Here is a 26,116-nt window from a genome sequence, read left to right as displayed (position 1 = left end):
GTCTCCACACCAAAAAAATATTCAACCAATGGTATCAGAGAGTGGTGGATAAGAGTGATGCAGGAACTTAATGAAGACCCTACAAGCTATTGTCGGAGGCTAAATGTTGTGAGACACTTATCAATGACAGACTTAGCAAGCACTGCCAATAGTGTTCAAAAGCTCAGAGCAAGCAACTAAGGATCATGGAGCACGAGAATGAAAAATTACTTTCTCGGCTAGGAATTATAGGATATCATTGGTGAATCAGACACAATACCACCAACAGATGCTGAAGCAACAAAAGGTGGACGGTCAAAGGTAGAAATACCATGTTTGGTTATCTCGGTAACAAATGAGGATGAGTTCCTACGACATATTAAGAAAACTAAAACACCCAAAGAAGCTTGGGACACATTGGAAACTATTTTTACATAGAAGAATGATGTGAGATTACAAAGGCTTGAAAATGAGCTTTTGTCGATATCTCAACGGAATATTACAATCAATCAATATTTCTCAAAGGTGAAATCTTTATCTAATGAAATATAAAATTAGATATAGAAAATGCTATCATAGAGACAAGAATGAGGAGAATTATTATTCATGGTCTAAGGACGGGGTGAAAAGGCATAATTACAGCCACACGGGGATGGGCCACACAACAAACTTTATCTGAGTTGGAAAATCTGTTGGCAAATGAAGAAGATTTGGAGAAGCCATTATCAAGTATTACTATAAAATATGAAGATAAGACACTCTTCAGCAAAATGGAAGCCTATCAAAAAAGAGAAGTGATAGAAGCTCACGGCTAGGTGGACACAAAGAGATCCAACATCAAAGAACTCAACAAAAAAAAAGAAGTAGATGAAAGGCTTCAACAACCGGAAAAACAGAAGTTCTACAATGGTGGAAAGAAAGGACATTATGCGAGAGACTGCTGGTAGAAGAAAGATGAAGGTAATGTAGCAAATTCTACTCAAAATAAGAAAGATGACGAAGAAGTTTGGGATTTTGAGACCTCTTGTGCAGTTGAAGAAACTAATCAACCAGAGGAGCTTGTCACCTGTCACTCTAACAAAGAAGAGAAGATTGCACTTGCAACTGTGAGTGAGAAATTGGTCGGTTATGAACATAATTGGATCGTTGATTCAAGATGTTCCAATCACATGAGTGGTGATGAGAAAAATCTTATAACATGAGTAAAAAATAAAGGCGATCGTTTGTGGTGACTGTAAATAATTCAAATATGTCAATAACTCATTTTTCCAAGATGGTGTTTGTGCCTTATCACAACTCAAGACAAGTGGAACTTCAAAATGTCTACCATGTTCCAGGTACGAAAAAGAAATTACTATCTGTATCACGACTAACAGATTCTGGTAACTATGTCTTGTTTGGGTCAAATAACATAAAAGTATATCTAAACCTAAAAGTTACAAGAACACCAATAATGAAGGACAAAATGGTAGAATCAATATACGTCATGCAAACCGAGACAACTTATATTGTACTTAACGAAGAACGAACATGGTGGTACTACGAAATCTCCTTGCCAGATTCAAGGAAATTAGAGCAGGAGCTAAAATATAAACTTGAAGAAGAAAGATAAAGAAGCGAGGTTGAACAGGAACACGAGATATGTGAAAACTATAATTCACATACAAAGGAGATATTTTCAAAAGGAGAAACTAATAATTCATGGAAAACAAGAGTACATAAAACTCCAGAACTGTTGCAAGAAAAATTACAAGAAGCTCTAGAACCTCAAATAAGAAAGAAGACACAATTTAAGTGCTTAAATGCCAAGTGTAAAAATGCAACATTAGCATAGATGGTTTACAATAAGGATGCTACACCTTTGAAGAAGCTTAAAAGAGTAGGGATCGGAATATTCTGATGAAGGAGTAGATTCTCAGAGAGCATGGACGCAGTGATGCTTCCAGATCAAGAATCGCTCACAACGCACGCAAAGGAAAAATTAAGGGGGAGTGTTAAGAATTCATCACCAACTTAATTATGTACTTAAGACAAGTCGAGAAAAATCTTGAATACTCTTGAGTTATGGATAATTGAAGGAAGATCTCTAGAAAGAGTATTCTAGAGATAATAGTCAAGAAATGTTCTAGATATGGTAGTTATAGAATTAAGAAGTTGGAGGAATTTTCTAGAATAGAGTAGAAAAATATACTTAGCTAGATTGTTCCATCACCTCCTATAAATAGAGGTGGTCCATTTGAGTTGTATGCAACCATGAAAGAAGAATAACCAAGTAAGTAAGAAAAGAAGAGAGAAAACAAGTGTGAGTGCCAAGTAAGGAGTGTTGTTGAAGAAATAAACAAGTGTGATCAAAATTGTAAGACCGAAGCGGATACTTACTTTGATATAATAAAATTAAAGTTGTGAGAAATCAATAGTGTGCCCGTTGTCTCCACACCTAAACAAAATATTCAACAATGAGTATACACTAATTCAAGTCTATCGTGGAAAAACACCCTACTATGCTTGACAAGCTACCATGGAAAACACACTCTCATGCAAGTCCATGCTATTCAAGGAAGGATAATGTTGGTCAATTCAAGCTATCATGAAGTTGTATGAAATCACCAAGTCAAGCAATCATGCAATCATCCTCTCATGCTAGATCAAGCTACATTGGAAGGGTATGATTTCTCAATTCAAGGTTATCTATGAGTTCTACTATCTTGATATGCTATTAGTTGTGTTGATTGATTATAAAATGATCTATTTGAGGAATGAAGACTAACATACCATTCATTTGAGGATTGTGTTGCAAGTCCTTTAGGAAGACAACTCTTTGAAAAGTGTAGTAAATGTTAGTTTGGTCAAGGGTCTTGGCTTTTCTTGGTCATATTATTTCTGAAATGGGTATTGAGAAAGATCCTATGATGACTGATGCGACCAATAGTTGTTCTAGAACTTTATCCCCTTCGAATATAAGAAGTTTCTTGGGTTTAGCCGGTTTCTATAAAGTGTTCTTTTGAGGGATTTTCTTTTATTTCCTCTCAATTGACAACACTGAATCAAATGAAAGTTGTATTGTTATGGTCGAAACCATGTGAAAAGAGTTTTCAGGACTTGAACGATACACTTACTTCAACTCTGGTGTTGACTTTACTGGAAGGGACTAATGGTAATGTGATTTATTGTGATGACTAAGAATTGGGTTAGGATGTGTCCTTATGCAAAATGGTAAGGTTATTGCCTCTGCCTTAAGGAAACTTAAGATTTATGAGAAGAATTATCCTACCCATGATCTTGAACTGGTGGTAGTTGTGTTATCCCTTAAGATTTGGAGACATTATTTGTATGGTTTTGATGTCGATGTCATTACTAACCACAAGAATTTGCAATACTTGTTTAATTCGAAGGATCTAAATATTCGCCAAAAGAGGTGGTTTGATTTAGTAAAGAATTACGATATGAGTGTTCTCTATCACCCAGTAAGGCAAATGTGGTGGCTGATTCTCTTAGTCGTTTATCTATGGGTAGTGTTGCTCATATAAAGGATGATAAACAGGAGTTGGGTCGAGATCGATGTGCATAGATTGACCCAGTTGGATTCAGATACTCTAATATGCCAAAGGTGGTGTCACAGTTCACAATGGTTAATAATCATCTTTTGTGGAACATGTGAAAGCTAAGAAAAGTCTTGATGTGACTTTGGTTGAATATAAATAAGCAATGCTTAAAAAGTTCGTAAAGGCTTTCTCTCAAAGGGGAGATGGTGTGCTTCGATATCAAGGTCGTTTGTCTGTTCCCAATGTTGATGAATTTAGATAGCAGATCATATCATAAACCGATAGTTATCGATATTCCTTTCTCTTGGGATAACCAAGATGTACCGTGATTTACGGGAAATATTTTGGTGGAATGGAATGAAGAAGAATATTTAGGAACTTGTGGTTAAGTATCCAAATTGTCAAAAAGTGAATGTTGAGCATAAAAAGTCGGGAGTTTTGACCCAATATATTATTATTCCTACTTGAAAATGGGAAAATTTGAATATTTATTTCATTGTTGATTTACCACGCACCCGATGTCAACGTGACTCGATTTGGGTTATAGTAAATCGGATGATGAAATCGACTCATTTTATTACCTTCAAGGTGTGTTATTTGTGGAGGACTATAACAAGTTTTATTTGAGGGAAATTCTACTTTACTGATTGTTTGAGAAAATAGGTGTTTTCGTACGTAACACATTTTGAGCAAAAATCTAGAATTGGAATGGCCATAAGTTTAATTCAGGTAGCAAGATATATTTGTTTGGACATAAAAATATTTTTAGAACAACTTAATTATCTAGCTTATTCTCTTTAATTCTTTACATGAACTTGTCTTTTAAATAATTTAAATTAAAACAAGTTATTTTAAAAATATCTTAATATCCTTATGAAAATAAGAACAAAGTAAAGCAATGTAATACTATGTCATCTTACTAATAAGGATTGTGATGGAGTGATAATTAATTACTCTTTCATCCTTAATCAGAGTTCTTAGGTTCCAATGTGGGACTTTCAAATTCAGAATTTCCACAAGGATGAGATGAAAGTTGGTGATAAGAGAACAAGAAAAGCACAAATAACGTGATTTGAAAGACACATGGATAGAATTGACATAAATAATGATAAAATGAATCAAAGTAAATAATGTAATAATAAATCAGATGTAATTAAACAAGAAAAACTAAGACAACTACAAATTTTAGCTCCACCATATTGTGCAGTTCCTTTAAGGATGCATGAGGAAATAGATCCTCCATCTTCTTTTAGTCGTTAGTGTTGGAAATCTTACAGAAAGTGCTTCATCACACATATTATAGGAAATTCTCATAGCTTAAGGATGTAAAAACACGTTGTCCTTAAGGTTGTTTCACATATAGGTATATCCTCAAGATTCAACAAGCTCTTGTATATAAAACTAGGAGCACAAAAACTGACACAGATTTACATAATAAGAAAACCCGACACTCAAGAAATGGAGAAGAAGAGATTTTCTTGTAAGATTTTTCCTGTCCTTCTTCTAGTACCAAAAACGAGCAAAAGAAGTAAAGAACATATAGAAGGTGTGAATTGGATGAGAAAATCTGCCTTCAATGTAAGGAATCAAAGGCAATAAAGTGGCAGTTACAATTTCACTTAGAATTGTAGTAACGAAATGAATCATATTTAATGTATGTTACAATTATGTCAAATAAGACGATTAAGGACATTTAATAGTCATTAGAAATATGTTAGAATAAATTAATATTCAACAACGAGGTATAATGAAATGAGCCTAAGACACAAGTATAAATACTTTCTTTTAAGATCTAAAATCATTTTTCCAACACTTAAGAGTGGTGATGCGTAGGTTTCAGATAGCAGGCGACCAGCACGGATAAAAGATCCACTTACTCGAGGATTATAGCACAATAGACCATCATAGGTTTGATAGTGATGATTATGATGATAGAGGTTATTAGTGGTGGTGCCGGACAACAAGAAGATGCTATGCTTTTGCACTTAGATGATAAAAACTTGGAATTCATTTATTTCCGAGGCGTTTCTATATGTCTACCAACTATTGTTCTATTTTATTATGTGCTCAAAATACTTCTTCAATTACTGATTCATCATCCTCAAAACATGTCTGAGTCCCAAAAAAGAGAGAGAAATAGTTAAGAACAATAATTTTATTGCCAAGGAAGAGGAAAGTTGTGTGTCAAAAGCGCCTCCTCGTCTTCGTGATGGTGATCTGGTGCATTTCAACCACAGACATACTCTGCTAAGATTCCCCATAAAGGAACAAAACATATAAGATGCAACATGTGTACTATTATAATTTCTGGGCTAGCTTATAATTGTGATTATTGCCATTACTTTCTCCATAAGTTATGCTCTAATATTCGTAAAAGAATCCGACATTATTTTTATCCTTTGCACTCACTCACCCTTCTTCCCATTTATTTAATCGCTCTTTGGAATTTGAAAGTGGAAACTGAATTTTGTTGTGTGGCATATATCTGGTTATGCCAACTCTTGTCCTCACAACATATCGTTTTCATTTTACTATCATTGTGATTTGTGTAAACTTGATCTTCATCTTGAATGTGCTTCTATGACGACAAAATTGGTCCAAAAGGTAGAACACCCACTTGATCTCTTCACTTTCTTTTCGATAAAAGTGAAGGGGTACCCTTGTTATGTTGTATTTTTTACCAAGTTATGAATAGGAAATCCACATGGGTTTTCTCTAATCGTGAATTTGATTGCATCTGTCATTTCTAGTATGCTGCTGAAGAAGAGCTTGGAGTTATAGGGGATCAAAATTTATTATTTCAAGTATAGAAATCCTTTCTCCTCCAAAAAACATGTCTTGGCCAACAACATAAACAAGGACAACTATGAGAATTTACACATTTCAGAAACTGCCATCCATTGAAAACAATCAAACAACGGAACGAGGCATCTATAACAGTCCGTATCCAAAACATGCCAGAAATTAGCTTTACAGAAAAATTGCATGTGCAATCTACGCTCACCATCTATACACCATATTATGATATACGACCTGTACTGTAGGTCTGTAGTTGACATCTTCAACCCTTCCTAAATCTAGCCCATAAAATTTGCTAAGTCTCGACCCACGGATAGGCCTACGGTTTGTAAGTCAAACCACGGTCTATGGTATGTGTTCGTGGTTCAATAACCTATTACCCAGACTCTAACATGAACCACGATTGACCAGTACGGTCTGTAGATGAACCTACAGACCATAGGTGAAGTTAGCAGTTAGTTACGGGAAAATTGCTGATTGGGTCAACTTCAAATGGTCATAAGTCTTAGAAAAAATTAAAATAGGTATCCTATAACCTATAATATGATATATAATTGAATTATCTTTCCAATGCCATCGAGTTTGTTAAAATCGGACATCTGAGAAAAAAATTATGCCCATTTTAGTAAAGGTCTGTTCAGCAGACTCATTCCATGGACACAAACGACGAACCGTCGATTGATGGACGACCCATCAGTCCAGGTCGTCAATTGCTCCGACAACAATTATTTCAGGGGTTGAACGTACCCAAATAGTCCCAGAACTACTAGCCAAGTAGGCTGTAAGTCCCCTATGTGGGCATCAGCTTAGTGATCATGCCAATATTCCTTTATGCCTCTGACAGGGTGTATTGGTTCCTCTTGGTAGGACGTATAAATTGGACTCCACATTTAGCTCATGTGGTTTTATTATTGGTTATTAGTATCTTCCATAGTTCAGTCAAACTCTATTCCATTGACCATATTTACAATTCAGTTAATATTGAGTCTCAGCATCTTATAAATTTGGTCATTGCATCAAGTTATCTCAGCCTTCAGTAGATAATGTTCATAATATTTTACTTGCTTCTGTGCTTGTTCAATTATGTATTATTTTAGGTTTACTGTATCCCATATGCACAGTGTCTATCAAGTACTGACGCATACGTGCACTACATTTTTTCATGATGTAGGTTCAGGTTCTCAACATCCAGATCACGCTTAGATCAATTCTCTATCTCCAGTTCAGCAGAATCAGTGGTGAGTCCTTATTCTCCGAGTACAATAGTCATGGGTTTATTCTTAGTATTTTAGTCCTTTAGTTTCAGTTTTTGCTAGTCTTAGCTGGGGCTTGTCCCAACATTTGTAGTTAGTTGGAGGCTATTTTAAGACATAGTTAGTTTCAACTTAGTATCGAGTTAATATGTTCTTTGTATTAAACTCATCAGTTTCAAATATCTCAGTTATAGCATATGGGTATCCCCCATCTTTTGATATTATTTATGATTTAAATTCCCACCAGTTTATTATCTTTAGTATGCTCATGATCATGCAATAAGGATTATCTTGGGATCACTTGTGGTCTAGGTCCCGTGTCCGCATTTCAGGGGTATAACTTGGTATGAGAGCACTTGGGTTAAGAGTCTTCGGACGTCTGAAAAGTCTTACTAAGTAGAGTCCTTTTCATGGGTATGAAGTGAACCACATCTAATGAGAGGGAGGCTACAAATTTTTTTGGAAAACTTCATTTTCTTGATATTCTTATCATGCATAAGGTATGATCTCCTCTCAAATCCACCGATATGCATTTAAGATCATGCCTCCGCGTAAAGATTACGCGTGGAATGTTAGCGCATGAAATGCTAACATAGTTCTTCTAGTCCATGAACATGAGGTTTTTAATGCAGAGTTTTGGAATGTGATTATGCTTTTGGCTTGAAGTATTACCAACCAGAACAAGCAGGAGGTTCCAGTTCCTACTAATTGAAATGATGGATCGGTGGAAGCTAGAGTTTGAGATTTTGATAAGATGAATTCAACCGAGTTTTTAGGTCATAAGCTTGTAAGGACCCACAAAACTTCATTTATGAGTTTAAGAAAATCTTTAGAGTGATACAAGGGACTGGTAGTGGTAGGGTTGAGTTGACATTATACTAACTTAAGGATGTGATTCACATATGGTACACACAATGGAATGATCTAGGGGCTACTCTTACCTCTGTAAATCTTATTTTTGCAGTAAAATTGAATGTTAGTTAAGAAGCTCTGTCAGAGTCCTCCTCAGTCTCTACTCTAGTCAAAAACCCTGTTATAGCTAGACAGACATACAGAAAATGCCCTGTCAGAGTCTCTCAGAAAGTCACCTCAGCAGATCATGTAGAGTTAGAAATGGTAGACTTTGATGTCATTCTAGGCATGGATTGACCACAATCATTTTATGCCTCAGTCTATTGAAGAACTAGGATTGTGCTTCTTTAGTTTCTAAATCAACCAATCTTAGAATTAAAGGATAGTAGCTTCGCGCTTATGGGTCGATTCATTTATCACCTTAAGGATAGAAAGATTATCTTGAAGGGTTATATCAACCATTTAGTTTGGGTTAAGGATTCTAGCTCTGAAACCGCAACTCTTGACTCAGTTCAAGTAGTCAATAAATTTCTAGAAGTGTCTCTATAAGATTTTCCCGGAGTTCCTCCCGATACGGAAATCAACTTTGGAATTGATGTCCTTCCAGATATCCAGCCTATTTCTATTCCTCCTTACAGAATGGCTCCAATAGAGCTCAAGGAATTGAAATATCAGTTTAGAGACCTTCTAGATAAAGGTTTCATCAGACCTAGTATTTCTCCATGGGGTGCACCAGTGTTGTTTGTATAGAAGAAAGATGGTTCTCTCAGAATGTACATTGACTACAGACAGTTGAACAAGGTCACAATCAAGAATAAGTATCCCATTCCCAGGATTGATGACTTGTTTGACCAACTTCATGGTGCTAGCAATTTCTCAAAGGTAGACCTCAGATCGGGTTATCATCAGCTCAGAGTCAGAGATAGTGGCATTTCAAAAGAGCCTTTAGATTTTGATATGGTCATTATGAATTTTTAGTTATGTCGTTTGGACTAACAAATGATCCTACACCTTTTATGGATTTGATGAAGAGAGCGTTCAAACAATACTTGGACTTGTTTGTTATCATCTTTATTGATGATGTCCTCATTTACTCTAGGAATAAGAAAGAACATGCGAGTCATTTGAGATTTGTTTTGCAAACTCTCAAAGATTGCCAGTTATTCGCTAAGTTTAGAAAATGTGAGTTCTGGTTGCAATCTATTGCTTTCCTTGATCACATTGTATCTAGCGAGCGGATTCAAGTAGATTCACAAAACATAAAGGCAGTGAAATGATGGCCCAGACTTACCTCTACTACAGATACCAGAAGTTTCTTAGGTTTAGCGTGTTATTACAGAAGGTTTGTCGAAGGTATTTCATCCATAGACTCACTATTGACTAGGTTGACTCAGAAGATGGTCATATTTTAATAGTCAAATGATTGTGAGATAAGCTTTACAAAATTGTAAACTAGATTGACTACAACTCCTGTCTTGACTCTACCAGAGGGTTCAGATGGTTATGTGATCGATTGTAATGCATCCAAAATTAACATAGGTTTTGTTGATGCAGCGAGATAAAGTTATAGCATATGCTTCTAGACAGCTTAAGGTGCATGGTAAGAACTATTCAACTCATAAACTCGATCTTGCAGCAAAGCATTTGCACTCAAGATCTAGAGAACTACATGTATGGTGTTCATATAGATGTGTTCACTGACCATACGAGGCTTTAATATGTGTTCACCTAGAAAGAGTTGAATCTTTTCCATAGGAGATGCCTGAGTTCCTTAAAGATTATGATATGAGTGTGCATTACCATCTTGGTAAGGTGAATGTAGTGGCATATGCTCTTAGAAGATTTTCTATGGGTAGTGTAGCGCATGTTGAGGAAGAAAGGAAAGAACTAGTGAATGATGTTCACAGGCTTGCTCGTTTAGGAATTTCTCTTATTAGCATATCAGACAATGGTGTAACACTTCAGAATGGAGAAGAATCTTCTTTGGTAGTGGAGGTTAAGAAAAAGTGATACAGTGACCATTCTTGCTTGAACTTAAGGGTGCAGTCCATAGTTAGAGAGTGGAGGTTTTCTCCCAAGGGGTAGATGGTGTACTTCGCTACCAGGGTAGATGTGTGTTTCTGATGTGGGTCAGCTGAGATAGCATATTCTTGTAGAATCCCAAACTCCAGATATTCTATTCATCCAGGTGCCACTAAGATATACCGCGATCTACAGGAAGTCTATTGGTGGAATGACTTGAATAGGGATATAGCAGATTTTGTGAGTAAGTGACCGATTGCCAGCAAGTAAAGGTAGAACATCAGAAACAGGGGGTATGACTCAAGAGATCAACATTACTACTAGGAAGTGGGATGTGATCAATATGAATTTCATCACACGGTTGGCTCAAACACGCGACAACATGACTCCATTTGTGTGATAGTTGGCACGATGACTAAGTCTTCTCTCTTTTTGGCAGTCAAGACTACAGATTTAGCGAAGGAATATGCCAAGATATACATTAATGAAATCGTGAGGTTGTATGGGGTTCCTTTTTCTATCATCTCAGATAGAGGTCCTTAGTTTACCTCTCATTTTAGGAAGGTATTTCAGAACGGTCTTGGTACTCGGGTTAACCTTAGCACAATATTTCATCCGCAGACATATGGACAGGAAGAGCGTACCATTCAGACCCTAGAAGATATGTTGAGAGATTGTGTGATTGATTTCAAGGGTAGTTGGGATGATTTCCTTCCTCTTATTGAGTTTGCGTACAATAATAGCTACCATTCCAGCATTCAGATGGCCCCTTATAAGGCACTATATGGGCGTAGATTTAGATCTCCTGCTGGTTGGTTTGAATAGGTGAAGCAGCTTTAATAAGGCCAAATTCAGTCCTTTATGCTATGGAGAAAGTGCAACTCATTAGAGATAGACTTAAGACAACCTAGAGTCGTTAAAACTCTTATGCAGATGTAAGGAGAACGGAACTAGAGTTCCAAGTTGATGATTGAGTTTTCTTGAAAGTATCACCTATGAAAAGGGTGTTGAGATTCGGAAAGAAAGGGAAGCTCATTCTAGATATGTAGGCCCTTACAATATCTTAAAAAGGGTTATCAAAGTGGCATATGACATTAGAGTTTCTAGTAGAACGAACAGTAGTGCATCCAGTCTTCCACATCTCGCTCTTGAAGAAGTGTGTGGGCGATCCAGCCTATGTAGTTCCATTAGTGAGTGTGGCGCTGAAAGATAGTATTTCTTATGAGGATGTACTAGTTGTGATTCTTGACCATCAGGTTAAAAAGTTGAGAAACAAAGAAGATGCTTTTGTCAAGGTTATGTGGAGGAGTCAGTCCGTACCCTCCACCTTGAGGTAATAGTTCCTCTTCAATTTTTCAGTCATTCATGCGTGAATTCAGCCTTAGTTCTAAGTGTTTAGTAGTAGGGATTGCAACACTCACCCTCTATTTTAGCTAGTTTAGCCTTCATTCCACTACGATGTTTCCATGTGGGAGATAATGTAACACCCCATATCCAAAACAAATCAGAAATCAGATTTTCAGAAAAATTGCAGGTGTAATATACTTTCACCATCTACGGACCATAGTTTGATCTACGACCTGTTCTGTAGGTCCGTAGTTGACATCTGCAACCCTTCCCAAAACCCAGCTCAGAAAATTTGCTAAGTCTCGACCCACAGACAAAACTACGGTACGTAAGTTAGACCACGGTCCGTGGTCTATTTCCGTGGATCAAGACCTCATTACCTAGCCTCTGACATGAACCACGATTGACCAGTACGGTCTGTATATGGACCTACGAACCGTAGGTGAAGTTAACACTTAGTTAGGGGGAAAATTGATGATTTTGTCAACTTTAAATGGTCATAACTCATACCAAAAAATGAATTAGGTGTCCTATGACCTATCATATGATACATAATTGAATTATATTTCCAAGGACACCGAGTTTGTTAAAATCCGAGTTCCGAATAAAGTGTTTGCCCATTTTAGTGAAGGTCTATCAAGAAGACTCAAAGAACGGTCCGTCAGTCCAGGTCATTGATTACTCAGACAACAATTATTTCAGGGGTCTTTTGGTCCTTTCCTAGTTTGTTTAACCCCTAATATATATTTTTTAAACCATAAATAATGAGATTTTAGTCATTTTAAGCCTTGAAACATATATAAAACATACCTAAGTCAAAATCATAATCAAAATATAGAAAATCAGAAAAAAGAGAGGAGAAAAATATCAGGAACCTTAGTTCAATAACACAAATAGAAGGTTCCATCATATTCAGTCCCAAAATCTAAAGATTTCTCCGTGGATTTCATCATCAGGTATGTAGAATTTCACTAGTGGGTTCCTTTCACCCATCGGGTCCTTAGATATCAGTCAGATTCTTGATTTCCTTATCATGATTAGACTTAGAGTTTCTAGAACTTCAGCAGATTACCATGAATTAGTTAGTTCTATGTTCCGAATCAGATTACAATGTAAATATTGAGTTTATTGGATGATTTTAGAACACTAGCTATTTATTTCTTTAGTTCTTGAATTATACATACTATGTAAGATATTTCAGTTATCTAGTTATACATGCCTAAATTATTAGTGCATTATTATCAGATTAATCGTTGCATTCTCAGTTTGCATGTTCAGTTTTGAGCTATTCAGTATTTAAAAAAAATTCAATTATAATGTGTTAATAATTTAATTCATTGGGAGTAGCATAATACCGAGATGGAATAGGATTTCAAATAGTCCCATCTACTAGCCAAGTAGGTTGTAAGTCTCCTCTGTGGGCATCAGTTTAGTGATTATGCCAACATGCCTTTATACCTCTGTCAGGGTATATTGGGTCCTCTCGATGGGGCGTATACATCGGACTCTACATTTAGCTCATGTGTTTTATTATCGGTTATTAGTAGCTCCGACAGTTCAGTCAAACTCTATTGCATTGACCATATTTATAGTTTAGTTAATATTCAGTCTCATCATGTTATAAATTTGGTCATTGCATCCATTTAGCTCATCGTTTAGTAGATCATGTTTAGAATATCATATTTGATTTTGTGTTTGTTTGGTTATGTATGATTTAAACTTTACTCTATCTACATGCTCGATGCCTTTCAAGTATTGATGCATACCTGTGCTACATCTTCTCATGATGTAAGTTCAAGCTCTCAGCATCCAGATGACGCTTAGATCGATTCCCGATCTCTAGTTTAGTAGAATTAGTGGTGAGTCCTCATTCTCCGAGGACAATAGTCATGAGTTTATTTTCTGTATTTATGTCCTTTAGTTTCAGTTTTTGCTAGACTTAGCTGAGGCTTGTCTCAGCATTTCTAGTTAGTTAGTCACTATTTTCAGACTTAGTCAGTTTCAGCTTAGTATTGAGTTAGTATGTTCTTTTTATTAAACTCATCAATTTCAGATATCTCAGTTATAGCATATGAGTGTTCCCATCTTATTATTTTATTTATGATTTAGCTTTCACACCATTTTATTATCTTTAATATGCTGATGATCATGCCAGTATGGTAAGCTTGGGATCACTTATGGTCCGAGGTCCCATGTCTACGTCTCGGGGATAGCTCGGGCTGTGATAACATCGATCATGAGTTTTTGCATATGTTCAAGCCAGGCTTTGTCGGATTACATTTTCCAACTCTTCAATTACTTCATAGAAGAGACTTGTTGCCCTCTTCCGCGATAGATACAACACCATTTTCACCTATTTCACCCACTTATATTCACTAGCCATAATGATCAAGCAAATTTCAAATGCAGAGCTTGTCTTCATGAAGCCCAATGTACCGTTGGTCTACTTGTAAATTCAGGTTGCATAGTTTCTTTGCTGGTACTGCCATGACATTTACCCTTATAAAAACAATAAATTTTCTTATAAATACTCTATCTGTATCCATATAATGGTGAGATGCCAGTTATTAAATGCAGTGCATGTTCTGGCGAGTTTAACTCAAAGGAGAGCTTCAGGTACCACAATTTTTACTTTGTATGTCCAATGTGCAATTAATAGAGAAACTGAATCTTATGATACTAGGTTTTTTTAAGTTCTTAAAGAATGAAAAGTATTAAAATAGAGGAATACGGCTCCTAGTGGTAGTAGGGAGTACTCACAAAGTTCTAGCTAGCTTGTATATATTGTAAGAACATCGGTTGATTTTGTTATCTATGATCTGTTTGTAATATCCTAGTTTAACTCAGGAGTACATTTACTGAACGGGTCAAAAATCTAGGCATTCCTTGGGGGACATCCAATAAAATTGGAACAATACATAGTAAATTAATATGATTGGTAAAGCTCACACATATTGTGCTCCAACTTCATAGTTGAAGCTAGAGACGGAGAAACTCGTTAAAATCCCAGATAGTATAAATATTTTCCTACTTAGACATACTAAAATGTTCATAAGTACTACTAAGGTTAAATCCTAGTCCCAATAAATCTGGTTATTATATGATAAGTAATGATGACTAACTTCATATATTATCTATACTAGAAACTTGCTGCAACTAACATATGTTTTATTTTAAAACCTTTATATATATGACATTTTGCAGTTTCCATTTGTTTAACTAAACCCAGCAGTATAATCAAGGGAATTGATTTCATGGGATTGGCAAGTCATTCATGCTTGTCTATGAGATAATACTACTGGCTGTCAAAGTATCAATCTCCAAATGCCTTTTTCATTGTCTACATAAAAACCTTCATCGGTAAGTGTTACGTGGCACTGTCAGACTAGGCACAAAATACTTTTGAAAGTTGTCGCATAAAACAAATTAAATCTTTGCCATTTTTGTAGTTATAAATTATTTCATCCAGCATAAAAAATAAAAATTTCAAGTTGAGTTATTTTTTAAAAATTTAACATCCTTTTCGAGATGAAATACTAAATAATGACATACTACGTTATTCACCACATTGACATTTATTGTCATCCACTAATTCTTATTTCTGAAGTCTAGTATGATGAAATTGAGAGTCAATAGTAGCTCCTCTTGATTTTGTGTCACATGTATTGGGTAATTTGCTTAACAACTCTAATCTAACTTCGGAAATAAAATAACTCAATAAGTAGATAGCCGCAAATTTGTACATTGGAAAAAAAGAATTTTGAAATCTAACCTCTATGGTTTTTCTTTTGATTAGCAAATCAATCATTTTGTGTAATGGCATTGTAATAATCCCATAATGAGGTTCCAACCTGCAATAAAATTGAATTTATCGAGAAGTGAAACATGACATGTATTTAGGGACATAAGGAGTATTACATATTTACACACATCCTAATTACGTGAAATATGTCGAATGGTGACATGATTGTATAAAGTTGCTTTTAAATATATTGTTGCATGGAGCTCATGCATACTAAATACAACATCAAGGTCTATCATATTAAATATATCATGTCATAAAAGACAAGTAATACCAAAATCTATATAAAGCATAAACCACACATCGATAGCAACATAAGGAGGTCAATATTGATCATCCCTAGATTGGAGACATAGAACCTATTCTTCTTTTGAGCACTCTCATTTGAACCAGTAGGGGAAACTCTCTTACCCTTTCTTCTTGTATCTTTTGATTTTGGACAATCATTCATCTTGTAGCCACTCTCACTACAACTGAATCAACCCTTTCTAGTGTCCAAACACCACTTTTAAGTCTCTTCCAACACCTAGCACAAGAAGACCATAAAGACTCATTAGCAATTCCAAGTGGCTTCAGGTTAGAAACCCTCTCATCCTTATACTTCGGAGTATTAGAAGAGCCATGTCCGTAAAAAATTTCTCGATTTCTAGAATTACCTTTTCCACCGACCCATCATGAAAGGAGTTATCACTACCCATCCTAGCCCTCTTTTTTCTCCTAGCTTTCTCCTTCTTAAGTTTTGACTCTTTTATTTCTTGGTCAAGTACCATGAGTGTGATATGTCCATATAATTATGGAGCATTGCCGCATAAAATTCTTCTTCTACTATATTAGACATCCTTGTCATAAACCTACTCATCATGTCCCTTGGATTTGCTACCAAAGATGGAACATCCTTAAACAAAAGAGAAAATTTCAAGGCCCTATTCATTAAAACTCATGTTACATTGCTTAAGAATGATGAGCTTTTCCATATTAGCTTCCCTCAACTCTCAGGGAAAGAACCTATAGAGAAAATCCGACTTAAAAGTTTTCCATTCTATAGAACTTGCTTCTACCAGGCTAGCATCCTTCCATTGCTCGTACCATATTTGAGAAACATCTTTAAATTGGTAAGAGTCTAGTTCTGCTTTCTCTACCGAAGAAACTCCCATGATAGAAAGTACTTTGTAAACCTCCCCATGAGCCCATATGGATGCTCTTCTACTTCGGAGCCACTTAACTTCGAAGGATTCATCCTAAAAAACTCCGTTATTATAGAAGTCGCCATTTCCCTTATAGGATTTGCCGGAGCCACAATATCTCTATTGGGTTGCGCCGTCAAGGCGTGAGCAAACAATTGCATAGATATCCTAATTTCGAAAAGTGTGACATTTTCAACTAGAGGATCATTTTGAGCTTGAGGAGGATCTTAGGTCGGAACATGGAGAGGAGCCTCTTTCTCTCCATTCTCTTCCTTAACACTCTTAACATTATCCCTTGTATTAGACATACCCTGAAAAACCCTAGGGCACACATTAAAAGAAGCACCTATAAGAGCCTAACTTTAGGGCATGACTTAGAGAATTATGAAGTAACATTTCCTAAATATCCAATAGCCTCATATTCATAAGTGTGGTGCGCTTTACATTTATGAACAAGACTCTAATAGACGTAGTTTGAGACAATCTTAGAACCTGTCACATCCAGGGAGCACCCCCTAGAAGTAACATGGCGTACTTGACCTACGATCACATCCGGAGAGCACACCTTAGAATTACCATGGCGTAGTTGACCGCTTGGAGGTCTTATACAATCCATGGTTATCATTCATCGCATTTTCATAGGTAAATTTAGCGGAAAATTTTGGAACTTTCTTAGCAAATCATATGCTAGAACATTACTTCATTTTTATATAAAATATCATTAAACATTGTTAAAGACTCTAGTTTCTTTTCCCATCCTAGACTAAACATCATAAGACTACATTAGGGACATGACCCTTTAACATAATGCATAATTGTATAATATTAAAGAAACTTACAGTAAACCATTAGTAGGGAATCCTTAGAACCTAATGACCCCTTTACTTGAGCTTGGGAATCATATATCAAGCTCCTCAATCATAGACATCATTTTAAGCATTCATAACCTACACTTTATGTAAAAAATACAGAAGAATGGAGTTATTACAAGAATGCACTAAGTATGGAAACCATGTAAAAAATGCATTTAAAAGGGACATTTTCTTGAAATCATACTTCATGCGTTTTTGAGTAAATCTTCATAAAACCTTTATGTCAAAGCATTTATATCATTCACATACTTCATATAGACATATTCAAAGGTCAAATATCATATAAGATCACAAATAGAATTTAAGCCATATTTGATGTCACATTATAGTAACCAATTTTCCATTTACAGTAAGCATATTCTTCTTTAACAATGAACATCTTTTCTGTAACTCTTTAACCTCCCAAGTAACCCTGTAGTGATACTTTGTGTAATACATCACTTTAAGGCCACAAAATACCTACAACTTACATAATCAACACATACCATCATAGCAGTGTAATACCTCAACAACACATATAAACAATACTATAAACATATTATACAAAACAACCTCAACTTGCACATATTCTAACTTCATTTAACATCAATGCACTATAAGCCCTTACTCACAATCCTACTCTAGGTCTACTAGTGCAATGTATATGTGAAGCCCCATAACCTAAACCTATCATAAGACCACAAGCCTTAACATCAAATTCATAACTCAACATAGCAAGTGAGGACAACTTCATTTATGCCAACAACCTTCATCGTGTAGTCATTAAGATCCATCAAGAGCATATTAGGACAAGACCCCATCACATAGATCCATTAGGACTCATACCATGCACTTCATCACAATAAGCAGACATTTACTACAAAGTCATGCATAAGGAACATATACATAGATACATACATTAAAACTCCTTCCTAGAACATCCTTCAAGAGCCTCTTCTGCAATGCATAGGTGAAGTCTCATACCCCCACCTATACTAAGAAGCTACCCTAAGGTCATACTAGTTAGAGTCCTTACTTTACCTCCATTGTCCATTTTACATTAGGGAAACTATAGCCTCAACCAAAACTAAGACCATAGGTGCTATACATGGAATTTGGTGTCGTAGAGACTTACACCAAAAGAAGGTGTTCTTACCTAGCCAAGGTAGAATTTTAACACGTTCTAGAATGCTAGTGAATTCACTTGCTAGATCCCATTTTGCAAGAATAGTTTATGGAACTAAGATATATACATAACCCTCTACATGCTCATTGGCATTGGAGCCTCATCTCATGAGAAACCATGGGTGAACTTTCATCAAAGGGAAGCCACCACCTCATCTGGAACCATAGGCGAATATACTCCTCTAATGGAAGTCAAAACTCTATGAGAAACCCAATGGTGAATCTTCCTCCAAGGGAAGCCAATACCTCCTCTTTGTCAAGTTCACTCGGTGCTAAGCTAAGTTCCCTTTATTGAAAACCTTTATTATGAATTAGCCCATGCTTGACTAGCCAAGCAGACAAACGACCCTGCATCTTTTTTTTATCTCTCCCGCTTTATTTGTATAATTATTTCACATTTACGTTGAAATTTATGAAAATTGACCCACCACTTCTTATTCTGGACAAAGGAATCCTGTCTAATTCACTAATTCGGCAGAAGATACTTAATTTTTGTATTTCAAAAAGATTTCCGTAGGGATCTCTGAAGTAGATGGTGGTTGATAAAGAACTCTTTGATCATAATTTCCTGTATGAATACTGCGTCGAACATGAAACTTGTGGTTGGTAGTAAAACACCGATTTGCTCGTTGATACCTTATTCGATCTTCATAGACTTTATTTCATAAAACATAGATTTAGGATATTGATTCCTTTTATTCTTATAGCATATTCAAGCACCAATCTAGTTTGAGGGTACACATGAACACACCTTTTAAGGCCCATCTATTGACTAGATCTTCATATATGTGTGTGTGTACTTGTATGTGAGCAAACCATTCACATAACACATAAATGTCACACTTGTTCATATATCAATGCACAAGTCCATAGGTATAACGATATGTGCAATCCTTACGTATAAACACACCAAGACAATATGCACATTCATATATCCTCGTATCATATACTTAACATCGTAGCATGTAAGTCATATTCATAACATGTTCATACAATCTTATGCATGTACTTGGAAGAACAACCTAGGAAATATACTATCAAGGCACACATGTACAATGCTTAGACAAGGTTCCATACCCTTGCTCATACTAGAACACCTATCAAGACATCCTAGTAAATGATACATCACACAACATCATAGAATGGTTAGCATAGCATAAACTTATTTATTCAAGACATACAACATTATTACAGTAATCTCTATGCTTCATGCACCTATTTTAGATATACTTCACATATTGCATTATAGGACCTCATCATAGCGAAATATATATATATATATATATATATATATATATATATATATATATATATATATATATATATATAGATATATGTATGTATGTATGTATATATATATGGCAATAAAGTAAACACCACCACCATAAGTGGGCCGTACCACACAATGCCATACAAGGCTTCATCAAGTACAATTATATAGGAAAGTAGAGAGAAAGAATAGATATTACAAATTCATCAACCCTTTTCATCAATAATAAATGTACAGAAGTAGCGAAATGTACTTTAATAATGAAAAAAACTATTTACAAGTCATTACAAGATAATGATACAACTAGTGAAAAACATCACTCTTATGATAGAGAACAGATAAGCATAGATCATCAACCAGTTTCCCCAGTCTTTATTATCAATCATAATTCATCAATAATGTGCATGTAGGTCAGTATCTAAAGAAATCATAGGCTAAAAGAGATCCTACTACAATTTCCTATGAACTCGAGATCACTGTATTTATGCTTCACATTAGGAATTCATGGAAGATAAATTTACATAGGTTAATCCTATTCAAACCATCATGCATTAATCCACATTGGATCAATAAAATATATTTCATAATCACATTACATCATAGGCAGTAACTAACCGTTACTTTAACATAATTGAATCCCACAATAAGCAAGCTAGCATCATCAATCTATAGGCTAGAACATGTAGATAAATCCTTACCAAGATTCTTTGATTTTATCACCAAGGGTTTATACCCACAATTCATCAATAACATCAATATAAGGAATTAGCTACAAGCATCCCATCATAATCGAATTCAAATTTTATACATTATAAGATCAATATTACAATGAACGCATGGAAGCATAGACCATTCATGTTCAATTCATTATACATTCATCCACATGGATCACCCATCAAAAATTTACCATAAACATATATAATATATAGTAGACATAAGCAATTCAACATAATAAAACCACAATTCAATCAATAACAAGCCACGATTACAATGCCCATGTAAGGGCTAAATCGAGTTAGGGAAGGGACATGGGTTCATAATGCAATTCGATTGAATTTCACGTTAAAACTAATACATTTTCATCTATTTATCATAATTAATCCTTTGAAAACGTTTTTAGAAAGAACCCATGGCTAGATTGAAGAAGGAGAGGTTTGATCATATTTTCTCTTTGAAAACATTGAGATTAACTCTCTCAATGGAAGGATATCTAGAGATGAAGGATCACCATACCTACAACTTACATAATCAACATATACCATCATAGAAGTATAATACCTCAACGACACGGTTAAAAAATACGGTAATCATATTACAGTAAACTACCTCAACGTGCACATATTCTAACATCACTTCACATCAATTCACTATAAGCCCTTACTCACAATCCTACTCTAGGTCTACTAGTGCAATGTATATGTGAATCCCCATAACCTAAAGCTATCATAAGACCACAAGCCTTAACATCCAATTCATAACTCAACATAGCAAGTGAGGACAACTTCATTTATGCCAACAACCTTCATTATGTAGTCATTAAGATCCATCAAGTGCATATTAGGACAAGACCCCATCACATAGATCCATTAGGACTCATACCATGCACTTCATCACAAAAAGCAGACATTTACTACAAAGTCATGCATAAGGAACATATACATAGACACATGCATTAAAACACCTTCCTAGAACTTCCTTCAAGAGCCTCTTGTGCAATGCATAGGTGAAGTCTCATACCCCCACCTATACTAAGAAACTACCCTAAGGGCATCCGAGTCAGAGTCCTTACTTTACCTCCATTGTCCATTTTACTTTAGGGAATTAATAGCCTCAACCAAAACTAAGACCATAGGTTCTAAACTTGGAATTTGGTGTTGTAGAGACTTACACCAAAAGAAGGTGTTCTTACCTAGCCAAGGTAGAATTTTAACACATGCTAGAATTCTAGTGAATTCACTTGCTAGATCCAATTTGGCAAGAATAGTTTATGGAAATAAGAGATATACATAACCCTCTACATGCTCATTAGCATTGGAGCCTCATCTAATGAGAAACCATGGGTGAACTTTCATCAATGGGAAGCCACCACCTCATGTGGAACCATAGCAGAATATTCCTCTAATGGAAGTCAACACTTTATGAGAAACCCAATGGCGAATCTTCCTCCAAAGGAAGCCAATACCTCTCTTTGTCAAGTTCACTCGGTGCTAAGCTAAGTTCCCTTGATTAAAAAACCTTTATTACTTTATTTCATAAAACATAGATTTAGGATATTGGTTCCTTTTGTTCTTATAGCATATTCAAGCACCAATCTACTTTGAGGGTACACATGAACACACCTTTTAAGGTCCATCTATTTACTAGATCTTCATACATGTGTCTGTGTACTTGTATTTGAGAAAACCTTTCACATAGCACATAAATGTCACACATGTTCATATATCGATACACAAGTCCATAGGTATAACTATATGTGCAATCCTTTGATATAAACACACCAAGACACTATGCACATTCATATTTCCTCATATCATATACTTAACATCATAGCACGTAAGTCATATTCATAACATGTTCATAAAATCTTATGCATGTACTTGGAAGAATAACCTAGGAACTATACTATCAAGGCACACATGTACAATGCTTAGACAAGGTTCCATACCCTTGCTCATACTAGTACACCTATCAAGACATCCTAGTAAATGATACATCACACAACATCATAGAATGGTTAGCGTAGCATAAACTTATTTATTCAAGACATACAACATTCTTATAGTAATCTCTATTCTTCATGCACCTATTTTATCTATATTTCACATATTGCATTATAGGACCTCATCATAGGCAACAAGTACACATAAACTTAACATAACCGTTTACATGCTCATGACATTAGCAACACAACCTAGATCATAGTTAATAATATATATCTATATATATGTATATATATATGGCATTAAAGTAAACACCACCATCATAAGTGGACCGTACCACACAATGCCATACAAGGCTTCATCAAGTACAATTATATAGAAAAGTACAGAGAAAGAATAGATCTTAAAAATTCATCAACCCTTTTGATCAACATTGATCAATACACCCTTTTCATCAATAATAAATGTATAAGGAAGTAGCTAAATGTACTTTAATCGTGAAACAAACTATGTACAAGTCATTACAAGATCATGATACAACTAGTGCAAAACATCACTCTTATTATAGAAAACAAATAGGCATAGATCATCAACCAGTTTGCCTAGTCTTTATTATCAATCAAAATTCATAAATAATGTACATGTAGGTCAGTATCTAAAGAAATCATAGGCTAAAAGAGATCCTACTACAATTTCTTATGAACTCGAGATCACTGTAAGCATGCTTCACATTAGGAATTCATGGAAAATAAATTTAAATAGGTTAATCCTATTCAAACATTAATGCATTGATACACATTGGATACATAACATATATTTCATAATCACATTACATCATAGGCAGTAACTAACCATTACTTTAACATAATTGAATCCCACAAAAAGAAATAGCATCATCAATCTAGAGGCTACAACATGTAGATAAATCCTTACCCACATTCTTTGATTTGATCACCAAGGGTTAATACCCAAAATTCATCAATAACATCAATATAAGGAATTATCTACAAGCATCCTATCATAATCGAATTCAAATTCTATATATTATAAGATCAATGTTACAGTGAACGCATGGAAGCATAGACCATTCATGTTCAATTCATTATACATTCATCCACATGGATCACCCATCAAAAATTTACCATCAACATATATAATAGATAGTAAACATAAGCAATTCAACATAATAAAACCACAATTCAATCAATAACAAGCCACGATCACAATGCCCATGCAAGGGCTACATCAAGTTTGGGAAGGGACATGGGTTCATAATGGAATTGTATTGAATTTCACGTTAAAACTAATACATTATCATCTATTCATCATAATTAGTCCTTTGAAAACATTTTTAGAAAGAACCCATGGCTAGATTGAAGAAGGAGAGGTTTGATCATATTTCTCTTTGAAAACATTGAGATTAACTCTCTAAATGGAAGGATATCAAGAGATGAATGATCACCATACCTACAACTTAAATAATCAACATATACCATCATAGAAGTGTAATACCTCAACGACACATTTAAACAATATTGTAGACATATTACAGTTAACTACCTCAACTTGAACATATTCTAACTTCACTTCACATCAATGCACTATAAGTCCTTACTCACAATCCTACTCTAGGTCTACTAGTGCAATGTATATGTGAAGCCCCATAACCTAAAGCTATCATAAGAGCACAAGCCTTAAAATTTATAACTCAACATAGCAAGTGAGGACAACTTCATTTATGCCGACAACCTTCATCACGTAGTCATTAAGATACATCTAGTGCATATTAGGACAAGACCCCATCACATAGTTCCATTAGGACTCATACCATGTACTTCATCACAAAAAGCAGACATTTACTATAAAGTCATGCATAAGGAACATATACATAGACACATGCATTAAAACACCTTCCTAGAACTTCCTTAAAGAGCCTATTGTGCAATGCATAGGTGGAGTCTCATGCCCCCACCTATACTTATTAACTACCCTAAGGTCATCCGAGTTAGAGTCCTTTACCTCCATTGTCCATTTTACTTTAGGGAAACTATACCTACACCAAAACTAAGACCATAGGTGCTGAACTTGGAATTTGGTGTTGTAGAGACATACACCAAAAGAAGATGGTCATACCTAGCCAAGGTATAATTTTATCACATTCTAGAATACTAGTGAATTCACTTGCTAGATCCCATTTGGCAAGAATAGTTTATGGAACTAAGAGATATACATAACCCTCTACATGCTCATTGGCATTGGAGCCTCATCTAATGAGAAACCATGGGTGAGCTTTCATCAAAGGGAAGCCACCACCTCATGTGGAACCATAGGCGAATATCCTCTAATGGAAGTCAACACTCTATGAGAAACCCAATGGTGAATCTTCCTACAAGGGAAGCCAATACCTCTCTTTGTCAAGTTCACTCGGTGCTAAGCTAAGTTCCCTTTATCGAAAAACCTTTATTACTTTATTTCGTAAAACATAGAATTAGGATATTGATTACTTTTATTCTTATAGCATATTCAAGCACCAATCTAGTTTGAGGGTACACATGAACACACCTTTTAAGGCCCATCTATTGACTATATATTCATACATGTGACTGTGTAGTTGTATGTGAGAAAACCTTTCACATAACACATAAATGTCACAAATGTTCATATATCAATGCACAAGTCCATAGGTATAACTATATGTGCAATCCTTTCATATAAACACATCAAGACACTATGCACATTCATATTTCCTCATATCATATACTTGAACATTATAGCATGTAAGTCATATTCATAACATGTTCATACAGTCCTATGCATGTACTTGGAAGACCAACCTAGGGACTATCCTATCAAGGCACACACGTGCAATGCATAGACAAGGTTCCATACCCTTGCCCATACTAGTACACCTATCAAGTCATCCTAGTGAATGGTCCATCACACAAAATCATAGAATGGTTAGCATAGCGTAAGAGTTATTTATTCTAGACTTACAACATTCTTACAGTAAGCTCTTTTCTTCATGCAACTATTTTAGATTTACTTCACATATTGCATTATAGGACCTCATCATAATCAGCAAGTATACATAAACTTTACATAACCGTTTACATGCTCATGATATTAGAAACACAACCTACATGATAGTTAGTATAAGAAACTAGGCCATGTTCACATCACACACACACACACACACACACACACACACACATATATATATATATGTAAACACCACCACCACCACAAGTGGACCATACCAAACAATGCCATACAAGGCTTCATCAACTACAATTATATAGAAAAGTATTGATGAAGAGTAGATCATACAAATTCATCTACCGCGTTTTGATCAATATTGATCAATACACCC

General features: G+C 35.3%; 1 pseudogene; it reads left to right on the top strand.

Moving 5' to 3' along the window:
- The first annotated feature begins 885 nt into the window (after positions 1-885).
- LOC107027481 lies at positions 886-14,534 on the top strand (annotated as a pseudogene).
- The last annotated feature ends 11,582 nt before the right edge of the window (positions 14,535-26,116 follow it).

Source organism: Solanum pennellii, chromosome 8 (genome assembly GCF_001406875.1).
Source record: "Solanum pennellii chromosome 8, SPENNV200".
Classification (NCBI taxonomy): Eukaryota; Viridiplantae; Streptophyta; class Magnoliopsida; order Solanales; family Solanaceae; genus Solanum; species Solanum pennellii.
Note: the sequence above shows the minus strand (reverse complement) of the source record. Positions and strands in the feature narration are given on the sequence as shown.